General features: G+C 47.1%; 1 long non-coding RNA gene across 1 annotated transcript; it reads right to left on the bottom strand.

Annotated features, from left to right (window-relative positions):
- Window positions 1-3014: 3014 nt before the first annotated feature.
- On the bottom strand, window positions 3015-15667 carry LOC140000575 (uncharacterized). Its single transcript, XR_011805622.1, has 2 exons — window positions 13779-15667; window positions 3015-7333 (listed from the first exon to the last, which is right to left on the bottom strand). It is a non-coding gene; the product is annotated as an uncharacterized lncRNA (long non-coding RNA).
- Window positions 15668-16196: the final 529 nt, after the last annotated feature.

The following is a 16196-nucleotide window of genomic DNA, read 5'->3' as shown; positions in this document are numbered from 1 at the left end:
GTCATGAAAAATTTTAAACTTAACTGCTTCATGGTCACTATGACCAAGACGGTCACCAATTGCCAAGTCCCCCACAAGACCCTCTCTGTTCTCCAGCAACAGGTCTAGGAGGGCACCTTTCCTAGTTGGCTCCCTTAGCACCTGCACCCACAAGTTATCATCGAGGTACTTTAGGAACCTCCTGGACCTGCTTGTGTTGGTCGTGTGGTAATCCCAGTTAGTGTCTGGCAAGTTGAAGTCCCCCATAAGGACAAGGAGAGTTGATCTCGAGGCATCTCTTAGTTCTGCAAAGAATAATTCATCCTGGCCGGGTGGTCTGTAATTGACTCCCATGATGACATCCCCTTTACTTGTTTGTCCCTTGATCCTTACCCAGAGGCTCTCAACTTTGTTATCGCCAACTGCAAGCTCCACACAGTCTAGCCCCTGCTTTACATACAGTGTCACCCCACCACCTCGCCTGCCCTGCCTGTCCCTCCTGAAGAGCCTGTAACCATCTATTGCAGCACACCAGCCACAGGACTCATCCCACCAGTTTTTGCTTATGCTGATGTTATCGTAGTTCTGGGACTGGACCAAGACTTCTAGCTCATCCAGTTTATTCCTCATACTGCGTGCATTTGTGTAGAAGCACTTCAAATGTACCTCATTGCACACAGCACCTTGTGGAGCAGACCAAAGGACCCCACTAGCACACAGTCCCTCTGATTCTGGCATGCCATCCCTTATCACCAGTGGGCTTGGTTTTATCCCTTTCCCACTTTGACTCTAGTTTAAAGCCACATCTATCAGCCCTGCTAACTCCTGGGCAAAAATCCTTTCCCCCCTCTGAGAGAGGCGCATCCCATCTGGTGCCAGCAGGCCTGGTGTCATGTAGAACTTCCCATGATCAAGAAACCCAAAGTTCTGCCAGTGGCACCAGTCTTGGAGCCACGTATTCATGATCTGAGTCTGCCTGTCAACATTGAATCCTCCTATCAGAAGGATAGAGGCAAACATGACCTGTGCCCTTGATCCTTTAACCAGTCTCCCCAAAGCCCTAAAGTCCCTTTTGATTGCTCTCGGACTTCTCCTTTCTACTTTGTCATTACCAGCCTGAAAAAACAGTTATGAGCAGTAGTCAGAGGGCCGTACCAGGCAAGTCACTTTCCTGGCAATGTCTCTTATCTGAGCCCCAGGGAGGCAGCAAACTTCCCTGTTGGTTGCGTCTGGACGACATATTGGGCCCTCTGTCCCTTTCAGAAGGAAGTCCCCCATGATGATAATCCTTCTTTCGTTCTTGGTAGAAGATGTAGTGATGTGGTGGGTAGGTTGCCTTGCCTTAGGTACCCCTTCCAAACAGGATGGGCTTTCATCTACATCGTTGCTTTGACTGTCAAGTTCTAGAGCCTTATACCTGTTATGTAAAGGTAGTCAGGAAGGTGAGGTGGGCAGGGAGAGGGCTCACCTACCACCCTGAGCAGAAACCTGCTTCCATCCCCCCCTTGACCTAGGACCCTCCTACTGCCTGGCAGGATGGAGGAACCTTTGTCCTTTTTTTAGTGGCTGCCTGGTGGGATAGGGGAACCTTTGTTTCTTGTGTGGTGGCTGGCTCGTTAGTCTGTCTCAGGGTGGGTAGAGTAGTCTTCCACCAGTCAATTTCCCTCTCTGACTCTCTGATGCTCCTCAGCCTACTCACCTCCTCCCAAAGCTCCTCCACCAGGCTGAGAAATTCTTCAACCTGGGCACACCTCCCACAGGCATACCCACTGCTTCTGTTGTCAGACACTGACAGAAGACTTGGGCACACCCTATAGCCCAAGAACTGGACGGACGCATGATTCCCCAAGACCTCTGTCTGGGTAGCCTCATCGATAGCTGTGGCTGCAGAGGCCACAAGAGATGCAGAGGCCATGGCTTTCTCCTGGGTGAATACCATGGCTGGGCTTTTCGTGAGCAGGTAACAACCGCTGTTGGAAAAGAGCAGTGAGAGCACCCTCCCTGCTCGAACTGCCACGCACGAACTGCTCCACACCTTGACTGACATGCCACACCCTGTTTGCCCGCCCTGGTTGAAGCACTCCTAGTTGGTTGCTTGCACTTCCCAGGGGCTGCCTTTGCATAGACTGCCGCTTCTGGCTCCATCCATGTCTCATCAGCCTCCCTCACCAGGGCTGCCAGGTCCTGGCAGCTCCCTCAGCTGCCTTGAGTGGCCTCGATGCAGGAAAAATGCCCTGCCTTCCGTGATGCCCTGCTCCACTGCAGAACGTGTCTGCTCTGGAGCCGATTGTGAGAAACACTCCGTAGCCAATAACTTAGGCTCAGGCAAGGATCTCAGTGAAGTAGTAATTTATTCGCGATTGCAATGGCGGGCGCCCCACAAGCAGGAGAGAGCACATCTACTAGTTCCAAAACACAGTTTATATACCTTTTGATGGCAGGACCCTCCCCTGTTTCCCCACTGAGTGGGTAATCCAGGTTCACAATCTATCCGATGCTTCACAAACAATGCATGGCTTTCAGTTGCCGGCCTGCTAAATTTCAAATTTCTTTTGACATTTTTACTACTTGAAGTGGTAATGTTTCTTCACTTATCTGACTTGACTTGGCACCGTGATTTTCACCTAATTGTCCTAAGGAGTCTGGTTGTCTGCATTTTACTAGGTCGCCTGCTAAACTTTCTTATCACTGTAAGCATATCTCAGTACCACATTCCCTTCTTCTAAACAATGTAACTCTGCAAAAACAACATTTCTATTCCCACAATTCCCCACTTTTCTTTTTTTTATAAACTGTTGATTTTTGCAAAACCTTTCTCTAAGGTGTAATTTGATAGATTTCTTCTTCTTTGCTTTCTTTGCTTTCCATCTCCTCATTATCACCTTATCTGAGTAAGGTGGTAGCTCCATGGTCATTTGTTTCAATAGTACAGTTTCAGTTAACCACTGTACTAGTCCTCTTACACAGGGGATAATGCAGCAACCAATGGCTGTCAAAACTCCTACAACTACGATCAAGGATGTAAATATGCCTACTTTTTCTGCCAATTCACTGGCAAGGGTGGTAAGCCCTTGCAATGCTCTTGTTACTGAGCCATCTGGGACACTATTGCTGGGTATAAGAGTGCAACAATGGTTGCTCAGTATTACACACACAAACACACCTCCTTCCTCTGCGAGCATCATATCTAATGCTATCCTGTTTTCCCAAGCCATTTTGCTGATGGCATCTAGTTGTTCAGAGATTCCTCTCATCGCATCCTTGGTATAATTGATGAATCTCTGCAGATTATAATAGAAATAATTAATCCAGTCCACATTTTTATTGATTGTTACCCACCAGAACAGTGACTCAAACCCTGCAGCAATTTGATTTCTGGCTTTATGTTCATCTGGAACTCCTCTAGGTACCCCAATAGAATCTATGTATACTCTATCATCAAATGATATTCCTAAGCCTCTTTTACTTCTTCTGGGTATTTGTGATGTTTCTCTTTCAAATGCCAGGGTGAAGGGTATAGCTAATTGAACAAGTGCACAAGTGCCTTCCCAATTAGATGGTAGGGTGGACCGTAAGATCTTCCCTCCACAGTACCACCAGAGATCTGCCCTGGGGATCTCTAGTCTTGAGCAGTTTCCCATCAAGTCCTTGGTAGCACAAGGCAAATTCTCCCAGATGCCAGGTAGCACTCACACCCTGCCGTGAGAGGCAAGCTGTATGGTTACCTATAGCTGTAGAGAATGCAGGGGGAACCGCGATATTGCTATCACGCAAGGAACAGCAAAGAGAGACTTACAGGCCTCATTTCCCCAGGCAGTCTTTTCTTGGTACAATGCAATCATACATCGCATCCCTTGGGAGTCTTTGGTCCATCCCCATGGGAAGGGCACTATCTGGGCAATCGGTCATCCCGAGGCACAAGCATAGCAGTAGCTACGGTTGAGACTCTGGACGGTATATTTGACCCATTCTATCCAGGCATTCACATCCCCATACCTTGTTTGAACTGACACATTTCAGAGGGCCTCCTTTTTTCTCTCCTGTTTTCTCCTTGAGTTTCTCCCTTTCTCTGATGGCAATAGAGGATTGTTTCCATACAGCTATTCTCAATCTGGCTGTTGGGTCTCTCCCAGTTATTTGTTCTCTCTGCTCAATTGTTGTTGGGCATTTAAATCTCCACAAGCTAACACCTCACAAACATCAAATGTGACAGATTGTGGTACATAACCCTCTGTCACAGTCACCCATATTTTGATGGGGTATCCCGTTTTTGCTATTATCTGGTCATGCCTTTTCCAAGTTACCAATTGACCAAGGCCTTCTCTGAGGCCTAGAATCACTAAAAACAAAATTAGTAATCGAGTTTTCCCTGTAATTATTTTTAAACCTTAGGTTTTCAAATAATTATCGATACAAAAAAAAATAAGATGTACACTACTACTATAACAACCCCCCCTTGGGAGCACTGCAATTCGCTATAGGTCTGTCCTTTCTCTCAATCACAAGTCACAGTCGTTAGTTACCTGTGAAAATAAAAGGTTAATTTACAATTGTAAGCTCTTATCCTGCTCAGAGTCCACTATGAGATTTTTCTCTTCAATTTCAACTTCCAACAAGTCTTTTGTAGGAACTGCTTCCCAGGTACTAGCGTCGACAGATGCCTTCACTCGAGTATAGTGAGTCCAACCTTTTTCCGCAGTTCTTACGGCTGTTTCAGTGGTTAGTAATGGTCCTTCCCATTCAGGCCAGAGTTGACTCTTTCCAGGACCGAATCAGGACCCGGTTTCCTGGGTGATGGTGGTGAATGGGGAATTCCAAATGTGGGGTTTGAGCCAACAACCCAGAGGTCCTGAGAAATGACAAAGAAGAGGACAATCCCAGAATACAGTTCTTAAGAAAACTCTCTTGTTTTGAATTGTGGTATCTCATCCCTTCTGCCCAGATAGGGCAATCTGAACAGCATCTCATGGTGAAATTCCTATATCCTTTCTTGGTGCTGTTTAAACCTGTAGGAGTAAGCATTTTACCCAAGGAAGTTGGGTTTCTAACACTAGTTTAGTTAATTGCTTCTTTAATGTCTGATTCATTAGCTCCACCTTCCCAGAAGAGGAGGGGTGCCAGGGGCTGTGAAAATCCCACTCAATCTCTAAGGCCTGCTTTAACCCTTGCAGTAAAGCTTACACCCATCCAGTCACGTGGTCAATTAGGACAAACAAGTAACTCAGTAAAGTTTACCTGTATACTTTGGAAAGGTCAAACCCCTGGCTCCCATCCCCCTCTAGATGGGTTACAGAAGACTTTTTTATTTACCTTTTGACATATGGTACATCCTCTACATATGTGCTTCCCTAAAGTGTATATTCCTACACAGACATACTTTCTTAGCACAACATCACACATTGCTTGCACCTCCCAATGACTCTTCTGATGTAAAACAGTTAATATTTGCCTCATTGGTGCTTTATTCAGCATTTCTCTCCCATCAGGGAGTATCGATTTTCCTTCAGACTTCATGGCTCCTGATTCCTTAAAAAAAAATCTTTCTTTTAAAACTTTTTAGTTCTTTCTTAATTTTCAACAATTCCCTGAATCCTCTCTGCATTTATTCTTTGTTTTCCTTCAGACATTAGATGCCTTAAATACCTGACTTCTCTTTCTCCATATTGTAATTTATTTTTCAATACTCCCAAGCCCTGCTTTCCCAGAAAGTTGAATAGCTTGTTAGTAGCTTTCTTCACAACTCTTTTCTCCTGTCCTGACAACAGAAAACAATCCACATATTTGTTAACATTAATACCTCCTTGGGAGGTTGCAATTGCTCCAAAATCTTTTTTTTTTTAGAACTTACCCAAATAGATAGGTGGCCCTGTAAACCCCTGAGGTAAAATTGTCCACCTATATTGTTGCTTCCACCCCCATTTCAGGGTCTTTCCAGTCAGAGGTGAATATACATGTATGTTTGGTCTCAGGGCCAGAGAGCACTCCATTAATAACACTGTTATTTCAGTCTAACAATTTACTATTTGAATGCCCAATTTAATCATCAAATCCCTTCTCAACAAGTTAGTCCCTGCCTTGGGTACATACAATAATTGCCCAGTGATCATTTTATCCCCTGGTCTCAGCTTGGTATCCCCCAAAAGTGGCACTGTTATCCCAGCCCCTTCTGCCCCCATCACTTTTTAGGGTTTCATTAGTTAATTTAATCCCTGATACTTTACAAGTCAGTAATGACCTAGCTGTTCCCCAGTGTATTGGGTTTGATGGCAAGGTTCAGGGGGTGTGAGAGGTGTGGGGGTGGGAAACTGAAGTGGCAGCCCCCGTGAGAAAAACCCAGAAGCCTCCCCGTGGCAGGTAAGGGACAATTTCATCTGGCCCCAAAGGGGCCCACTGCTGCCCAGAGCCAAGCCATGAGCAATACAGTCCGTGCTTCTGTGAGAGCACATCCACGAAAACAAACAAACAAAGAAACAAACAAAAACCTGCTGCTCAACAGCAGTTGGGAGAGCGAGAAACCCCTCCGCAGACACCAAAGTCATTGCAGAAGGAGGGGGAGGAGGCGCTCCAGGCGCTGGAGCCGAAGCCCCCCTGCGGCCGCTGGAGAGGCCCCTGGTGGAGCAGGCTGTTCCCCCCTCCTGTCCCCCTCCTCGATGCTTGGGAAACTGACCAAACACCACAGCAAATATGCAAATATACCAAAACTTCTAGACTGTTACTTAGATAATGCCTACATCACCTTTCCCTGCTCATTCAACTTCAAACAGCTCTGTTAAATACTACATGCCACACCTTTAACACCTTCAGCAACCCTTTTAACACTTCCTTTATCTTTCTCCAGCCTGTACTTTTCTAATACCAGCACCAAAGGCTCAGTCAGGGTCCAGCTTAATTCCATACCTTTTCCCTCCAAGATAAACAACATATCAATATAGCATATTTCATCCAATTTTCCTTCTTTCTTCCACTCCAGATATTCCTATTCGAAGTGGCCAGCCTGGCCACACTTAAAACATCTTATCAAAGCCTGTCTCTGCTAGGACTCGGGCCACAAAACAGGCAGCCTTCTTTGCCTGCCATTCCTTCATCTCTCTTCCTCTCCTTTCCATCCTGGCCCTGACTCCCCCTGAAGATTTTCTTCCTCTTTCTCCAACCCTCTGCCTCACTACCCGCTGCACTGTCAATACCATTAGTTTCGCTCTCTTTTTTTTTTTCCTTCTTATCTCCTCTCCGGACACACACCTCCAGGGCCTCCCGCAGGAGGGTCCCCCAGTCAGTTCACTACATCCCCCCACCTTCTGAAGCATTTTCTGCATATTTTGCCAGGCTTTAATCACACAATGAACTTTCAAGAGCCCTTGTGTCGTGGTTTAACCCGGTCGGCAGCTAAACACCACGCAGCCGTTCGCTCACCCTCCCCCCTCCCTCTCTGGGACGGGGGAGAGAAATGGAAAGTGAAGCCCGTGAGTTGAGATAAAGACCGTTTAATAAGACAGGAAAATAATAATAACAAAATAATAATAAAATAATAACAATAATAATACAATGGTGATAATAGGAAAGTAATAATAGTATGTACAAACAAGTGATGCACAATGCAATTGCTCACCACTCGCTGACCGATGCCCAGCCTAACCCCGAGCAGTCCGGCCCCCTCCCCCCGGCTAGCCACCCCTATATATTGTTTAGCATGACGTCAGATGGTATGGAATACCCCTTTGGCTAGTTTGGGTCACCTGTCCGGGGTCTGTCCCCTCCCAGCTCTTACTGCACCCCCAGCCTGCCCGTTGGCAGGACAGAGCAAAAGGCTGAGATGTCCTTGGCTTAGTATAAGCACTGCTCTGCAACAATTAAAGCATCGGGGTGTTATCAGCACTCTTCTCATCCTAAGCCAAAACACAGCATTCCACCAGCTACTAGGAAGAAAATTAATTCTGTGCTAACTGAAACCAGGACATCTATCCACCCCTTATTCCATACCATTTATGTCATGCTCAGGTTACACTCTTTTCCATACATTCTAATTAGTCACCTATAGTAATCATGGTAGTGATAACATACAGTGTAATATACTAATTAACATGGTACAATTCAGTTTATGGGCTATTCTCACCCAGTATTAAATCTCCTTGAGGTACACACCGGACCTCTCCGTTCTTTTGCATCACCCACCAAGTGTATCCAGGTCCCTGAGCGAAAACAATTCCAGGAATAGGTTTGCCTTTTCCTGAGGCAGGAGTAGCCCAGACTGTTTTACCCAGCATATTTTTTACATGCACTACAGGAACTTTATCCCCATCTACAGTACGTAACAGGTTTGATTGGGCAGGTCCAGCTCGGTTGGTAGATCCCCTAGTATTGACTAACCAGGTGGCCTTTGCCAAATGCGTATCCCAGTTTTTGAACGTCCCAGCGCCCATTGCTTTCAAGGTAGTCTTTAACAGGCCATTGTATCGTTCAACTTTCCCGGAGGCTGGTGCATGATAGGGGATGTGATACACCCATTCAATACCATGTTCTTTGGCCCAAGTGTCTATAAGGTTGTTTCGGAAGTGAGTCCCATTGTCTGATTCTATTCTTTCTGGGGTGCCATGTCGCCATAGGACTTGCTTTTCAAGGCCCAGGATGGTGTTCCGGGCGGTGGCATGAGGCACAGGATATGTTTCCAGCCATCCAGTGGTTGCTTCCACCATTGTAAGTACGTGGCGCTTGCCATTGCGAGTTTGAGGGAGTGTGATGTAATCAATCTGCCAGGCCTCTCCATATTTATATTTCAGCCATCGTCCTCCATACCAAAGAGGCTTTGACCGTTTGGCTTGCTTGATTGCAGCACATGTTTCACAGTCATGAATAACCTGTGCTATAGCGTCCATGGTCAAGTCCACCCCTCGATCACGAGCCCATCTGTATGTTGCGTCTCTACCTTGATGGCCTGAGGTGTCATGGGCCCATCGGGCTATAAATAATTCACCTTTATGCTGCCAATCCAGGTCCACCTGAGCTACTTCAATCTTAGCAGCCTGATCCACCTGCTGGTTGTTTTGATGTTCTTCAGTAGCCCGATTCTTGGGCACATGAGCATCTACGTGGCGTACTTTCACAGCCAGGTTCTCTACCCGAGCAGCAATATCTTGCCACAATGCAGCAGCCCAGATGGGTTTGCCCCTGCGCTGCCAGTTGTTTTGCTTCCATTGCTGTAACCATCCCCACAGGGCATTTGCTACCATCCATGAATCGGTGTAGAGATAGAGAACTGGCCATTTTTCTCGTTCAGCAATGTCTAAAGCCAGCTGAATGGCTTTCACTTCTGCAAACTGACTCGATTCACCTTCTCCCTCAGCAGCTTCTGCAACTCGTCGCGTAGGACTCCATACAGCAGCCTTCCATCTCCGATGCTTCCCCACAATACGACAGGACCCATCAGTGAACAGGGCATATTTCTTTTCATTCTCTGGCAACTGGTTGTACAGTGGGGCTTCTTCAGCACGACCCACCTCCTCCTCTGATGATATCCCAAAGTATTTGCCTTCTGGCCAGTCCATGATCACTTCCAATATTCCTGGGCGACTGGGGTTTCCTATTCGAGCCCGCTGAGTAATCAGTGCAACCCACTTGCTCCATGTAGCATCAGTTGCATGATGCGTAGAGGGGACCCTTCCCTTGAACATCCAGCCTAGTACTGGCAATCGGGGTGCTAGGAGGAGTTGCGCTTCAGTACCGACCACCTCCGAAGCAGATCGAACTCCTTCATATGCTGCCAATATCTCCTTTTCAGTTGGAGTATAGCGGGCCTCAGATCCTCTGTATCCCCGACTCCAAAACCCCAGGGGCCGACCTCGAGTTTCCCCAGGTTCTTTCTGCCAGAGGCTCCAGGTGGGGCCGTTCTCCCCGGCTGCAGTGTAGAGCACATTCTTTACATCTGGTCCTGTTCGAACTGGCCCAAGGGCTACTGCATGGACTATTTCCTGCTTGATTTGTTCAAAGGCTTGTCGTTGTTCAGGGCCCCACTCAAACTCATTCTTCTTACGGGTTACTTGGTAGAGTGGGTTTACAATCAGACTGTAATTTGGGATGTGCATTCTCCAAAACCCCACAACACCTAGGAAAGTCTGTGTTTCTTTTTTGTTTCTGTGTTTGAAGGACTGTCTGCTGGAAGTTGGAGCAGCAAACTTTTCGGAGAATCCCTTTTTCCTGATTGTTTTCTTTTGCAGCTCACGTACCCGTGCCTCTAGGGTTGCGGTAGATTTTCCATCCCATTTTCTCATGTCCTCTCCATGGTCTCGTAAGTAAAACCAGAGGGTGGCACGGGGTGAGTACCCACCATATCGTCTTCCTTGTGTGGGTGAACGCCTACCCCTGACAGCTGAGACACTGCTTTGTACAGGTGCGGAGGAGAATAATCTCTCTTCAAGTTGGTGAAACTTTTCAGAAAGTGTTTTCTCCCAGGTGTTCTCTTTTGGTCGGTGGACACTGGTTGGTTCAGGTGGGGAGGAAGATAGATTCTCTTTAAGTTGGTGGACCTCTTCAGAAAGTTTCTCCACAGCTGAGACGCAGGCCTGTAAGGAAGAGGAGAGACTTTCTTCGTACTGCCGGAGTTGTTTAGCCGCTTCATCTACTGTGGGTTCCTCATCCTCTTTCCAGGCCATTATTGCCAATGAGCTGGCATATGATGATGGTGCAGCAGAGTTGAGATTAAAGCAATCAGCATTATGACAAGTGACTATTAAGCAGGTCTAATCCTTACACCAATTTTAGTTTAACACACCCTGGTCAGATCTGCCGTTATCTCAACCTTTCGGGCCCCACGTTGGGCGCCAAAAAGACTGTCGTGGTTTAACCCGGCCGGCAGCTAAACACCACGCAGCCGTTCGCTCACCCTCCCCCCTCCCTCTCTGGGACGGGGGAGAGAAATGGAAAGTGAAGCCCGTGAGTTGAGATAAAGACAGTTTAATAAGACAGGAAAATAATAATAACAAAATAATAATAACAATAATAACAATAATAATAATATGGTGATAATAGGGAAATAATAATAATATGTACAAACAAGTGATGCACAATGCAATTGCTCACCACTCGCTGACCGATGCCCAGCCTAACCCCGAGCAGTCCGGCCCCCTTCCCCCGGCTAGCCACCCCTATATATTGTTTAGCATGACGTCAGATGGTATGGAATACCCCTTTGGCTAGTTTGGGTCACCTGTCCGGGGTCTGTCCCCTCCCAGCTCTTACTGCACCCCCAGCCTGCCCGTTGGCAGGACAGAGCAAAAGGCTGAGATGTCCTTGGCTTAGTATAAGCACTGCTCTGCAACAATTAAAGCATCGGGGTGTTATCAGCACTCTTCTCATCCTAAGCCAAAACACAGCATTCCACCAGCTACTAGGAAGAAAATTAATTCTGTGCTAACTGAAACCAGGACAGTCATCTTCGTCATCTCTATACCTAGTTTTGGCAGAAGCCTTACCTGGGTTGGTAGAAGACTCTCTGCGTTCTAAACGACCTGAATCTCTATACCATTTTTTCACCTTCTCTACAGGGGCAGCTTGCACTGCTACTGCTCGTTTCTCTGACTTTGTTACAGAATCTGCTACAGGGGTTGGAATACCCTCTGCAGGGGCAGCTTGCACTGCTACTGCTCGTTTCTCTGACCCCGTTACAGGGATTGGAATACCCTCTGCAGGGTCAACTTGCACTGCTACAGCTCGTTTCTCTGACACGGCCACAGGAGCTGGAGTGGCTGCAGGAGCTGGAGCAGTTGCAGGAACTGGAGCTGTAGCAGCTACAGGAGCTGGAGCTGGAGCTGGAGCAGTTGCAGGAGCTGGGACTGGAGCAGCAGTAGGAGCTGGAGCTGGAGCGGCTTCAGGAGCTGGAGCTGGAGCGGCTTCAGGAGCTGGGGCTGGAGCGGCTGCAGGAACTGGAGCTGGAGCGGCTGCAGGAGCTGGAGCTGGAGCGGCTTCAGGAGCTGGAGCTGGAGTGGCTGCAGGAGCTGGAACTGGAGCGGCTGCAGGAGCTGGGACTGGAGCGGCTGCAGGAGCTGGAGCGGCTGCAGGAGCTGGGACTGGAGCAGCTGCAGGAGCTGGGACTGGAGCGGCTGCAGGAGCTGGGACTGGAGCAGCTGCAGGAGCTGGAGCTGGAGCTGGAGCAGCTGCAGGAACCGGATCTGGAGCGGCTGCAGGAACTGGATCTGGAGCGGCTGCCGAGTCCACCGTAGGGGTCACAGTGGCTGTTGGATCTGTCACAGGGCTTGGAGTGGCCGCAGGGTCTGTCACTAAGTTGATAGCAGTATCAATGGCAGCTCGATAGGCATGAGCCAGGCCCCAGCACGTTACAATGATTTGTGTTACTTTGGAACTGCCAGCATCATGACACCTTTTTTTCAAGCATTCTGCCAGTTTTTGAGGATTTTGCCATTGCTCAGGGGTGAATTTCCAACACACTGGGGGTGCCAACTGCTCTAGATGCCTGCCCATATCCACCCATACTCCCTGCCACCCACAACTATCCTGCCTCCGGGCAGATCTCCGGATGAGCTCCCCAAGTAGTTGTTTAACTTTAAGCAGAATCTGAAGTGCATTCATGAGGCAGAACAACAAGACTATGGTATTCCGAGTATCCCAATAATATTCAATATCTTGGAGAGCTATTTTGACAAGCTCAGGGGATAAGAGGGTGGTGAAGGAGGAAGGCAGATATTTTGAGGGAGAAGGCAGAGTGATCCAGGAGGATACAGGGGTGGTGAAGGAGAAAGGGAGAGTAATCAAGTAAGAAAAATTATCTTCCCCTTTTCCCTCCACAGATTGACTCCCTAATGGAAAAAAACAATAGGTATAATTGCTAATAGTTTCCAAGATACAGTTTCCAAAGTACAGAGTCGACGATGTTACTGAATACAAATAACAAGTTAGAGTCATGACCACATATTTCATCGTCTCATAAGCCATTGCTACAACACACAGCACCATAATGATCTGAAACCAGGGCCCGGAGAGGATAAACAACACGACAGAGAGCAAATACGGAAAATAATGCACTATAATACTCAATTTGGAAAACAGGCGCAGCAGAGTTGAGATTAAAGCAATCAGCATTATGACAAGTGACTATTAAGCAGGTCTAATCCTTACACCAATTTTAGTTTAACACACTCTGGTCAGATCTGCCGTTATCTCAACCTTTCGAGCCCCACGTTGGGCGCCAAAAAGACTGTCGTGGTTTAACCCGGCCGGCAGCTAAACACCACGCAGCCGTTCGCTCACCCTCCCCCCTCCCTCTCTGGGACGGGGGAGAGAAATGGAAAGTGAAGCCTGTGAGTTGAGATAAAGACCGTTTAATAAGACAGGAAAATAATAATAACAAAATAATAATAAAATAATAACAATAATAATACAATGGTGATAATAGGAAAGTAATAATAGTATGTACAAACAAGTGATGCACAATGCAATTGCTCACCACTCGCTGACCGATGCCCAGCCTAACCCCGAGCAGTCCGGCCCCCTCCCCCCGGCTAGCCACCCCTATATATTGTTTAGCATGACGTCAGATGGTATGGAATACCCCTTTGGCTAGTTTGGGTCACCTGTCCGGGGTCTGTCCCCTCCCAGCTCTTACTGCACCCCCAGCCTGCCCGTTGGCAGGACAGAGCAAAAGGCTGAGATGTCCTTGGCTTAGTATAAGCACTGCTCTGCAACAATTAAAGCATCGGGGTGTTATCAGCACTCTTCTCATCCTAAGCCAAAACACAGCATTCCACCAGCTACTAGGAAGAAAATTAATTCTGTGCTAACTGAAACCAGGACACCTTGGGATACTGGGTCCTCAGGTCTCATCCCCAAGTACTTTCTCATTCTGACCCCAAGTCTCTCATATGATTTCTGTGTTGCACACTATTATTATACCAGCCAGGACTGGCAAGTGGGTATTTCTGCCCTGCTGGTATTACCCCTAGTCCTGGAGGATGAGCTCTTTCCCATTCTTGTATAGCAGCTCTCCTCCTGATCATTCCCATTTCTTTCCCTGTAAACAACATACTTATAGACATAATTCCCTCCCCCAAGAGTATAAATCAGGTCGTAGGAACTGGTCTAATTGTTCAACTAGGCTGTTGGGGTCCTCGAATAAAGACTTCCTCTCCTTCTTAAAAGTCCTAACCTCTCTGCTGGTAAGGAGGGGGGGTGGTAGTTCACCTAAGAGGATACACGGTTAGTGTTAGTACTGTTAGTATCAGGGAAGGCAAAATTCTCAACATATCTTCTACCTTGTTCTAATTCTTGCCAGAGCCTAGAGTACGACCCTTCTTTAGGGATAGTGTTAATTACAGTCCCTGTCTCCCTTCCTGGAGTGACTGCTGCTGCCACCAGTTCAATATTAAGATTATAGGGAGCATAACTTGGCTCCTTCTCTGAAAAAGGAATCTTATTGTTTACACATAAATTTAAAGCCTGAATTTTCATCAGACCCGTATTTTGGCCAAAATACTGCTGTTTCCTTAATTGGTTCTTTTGTCCAGACTGATACACAATATTTAACCTTTTAAAATTATTTTTCTTTTACAATCCCTCTAATTTTGGGATTATGTTTCCAATTCCTTATCATTCTTCAGGAAGAACTATTAGTAGGCACTCCCCCAGGGATATCTCCCTGTCCCCTGGAACTCATATTTTCCCATTTTTCCTAACCCTCGCCAGTATGTGCTACAGAATTTTCCCTTCTGCAGTGTACCACACACCAACGTACTGAAAGATGGGGGTGTACCGCCAAGCACTTCCCCGTGCCAGCGTTACCGCACACCTGAGTTTACCAGATTCCCTGGTGTACTTCCAAGCACTTCCCCGTGCAAGGATTACCGTACACCAGATTCCCCTGGTGTAGTGCCAGCACTTCCCCGTGCAAGGGCTTACCATACACCAGATCACCCGACCCCCAAGGCAATACTTAATATTTCTTACCTTGATCTGTGCACAGAGTTACCGGATCGATTCTTAAAAACCCGGAGTGCCTACCTTCTTCCTTTCCCCACTACTTCACGGATCCTGCCTCTTTAACCAGTCTCGGGCCCTCTGTCAGCTTTCTGCAGAACCGCCACCGTCGATGCACAGGACCGCTGAAATCAGCGGGGCATGCCTTCCTGCTGCTGCGGCGGTGGGGCTCCCCAGTAGGTGACTGGATCCCGGACGAGCCCCCAAATTGTGAGAAACACTCCGTAGCCAATAACTTAGGCTCAGGCGAGGATCTCAGTGAAGTAGTAATTTATTCGCGATTGCAATGGCGGGCGCCCCACAAGCAGGAGAGAGCGCATCTACTAGTTCCAAAACACAGTTTATATACCTTTTGATGGCAGGACCCTCCCCTGTTTCCCCACTGAGTGGGTAATCCAGGTTCACAATCTATCTGATGCTTCACAAACAATGCATGGCTTTCAGTTGCCGGTCTGCTAAATTTCAAATTTCTTTTGACATTTTTACTACTTGAAGTGGTAATGTTTCTTCACTTATCTGACTTGACTTGGCACCGTGATTTTCACCTAATTGTCCTAAGGAGTCTGGTTGTCTGCATTTTACTAGGTCGCCTGCTAAGCTTTCTTATCACTGTAAGCATATCTCAGTACCACATTCCCTTCTTCTAAACAATGTAACTCTGCAAAAACAACATTTCTATTCCCACACGATCACACCAGATTGCATTAAACCTAGCCATGATAGTTCTCATTGAACATGACCAAATTCTTTAAGTGCGGCTGTGGTAGTTCATGGAATGCGACTAGAGTGAGGGTGTACTATGTTATTTGTGAATCTGTAATTGTGATAGTTCAGTACCCTGAACGCAACTGGGCTTATAACAGCTAATTGGCTACACCCTTAACGCAACACTAGCAATAAGACAAGAGGGAATGGCCTTAAGTTGCGCCAGAGGAGGTTTGAGTTGAAAATTAGGATAAATTTATTCTCAGAAAGAGCAGTCAGTCATTGGAACGTGTTGCCCAGGGAGGTGGTGGAGTCACTGTCCCTGGGGGTGTTTAAGGAAAGGTTGGATGTAGTACTTGGGGGCATGGTTTAGTGGGTAATATTGCTGGTAGGTGGGACAGTTGGACTAGATGATCTTGGAGGTCTTTTCCAACCTTAATGATTCTTTGAGTTAACTAAAATTAGAAAAATCACCCTATAACCTGAGTGGTATTGGTTGGAAGAATGGCTACATCAAAACCTAGGTCATACTGGTA

Source organism: Anas platyrhynchos, chromosome W, assembly GCF_047663525.1.
Source record: "Anas platyrhynchos isolate ZD024472 breed Pekin duck chromosome W, IASCAAS_PekinDuck_T2T, whole genome shotgun sequence".
NCBI lineage: Eukaryota > Metazoa > Chordata > Aves > Anseriformes > Anatidae > Anas > Anas platyrhynchos.
This window is presented reverse-complemented; position numbering and strand designations above follow the sequence as displayed.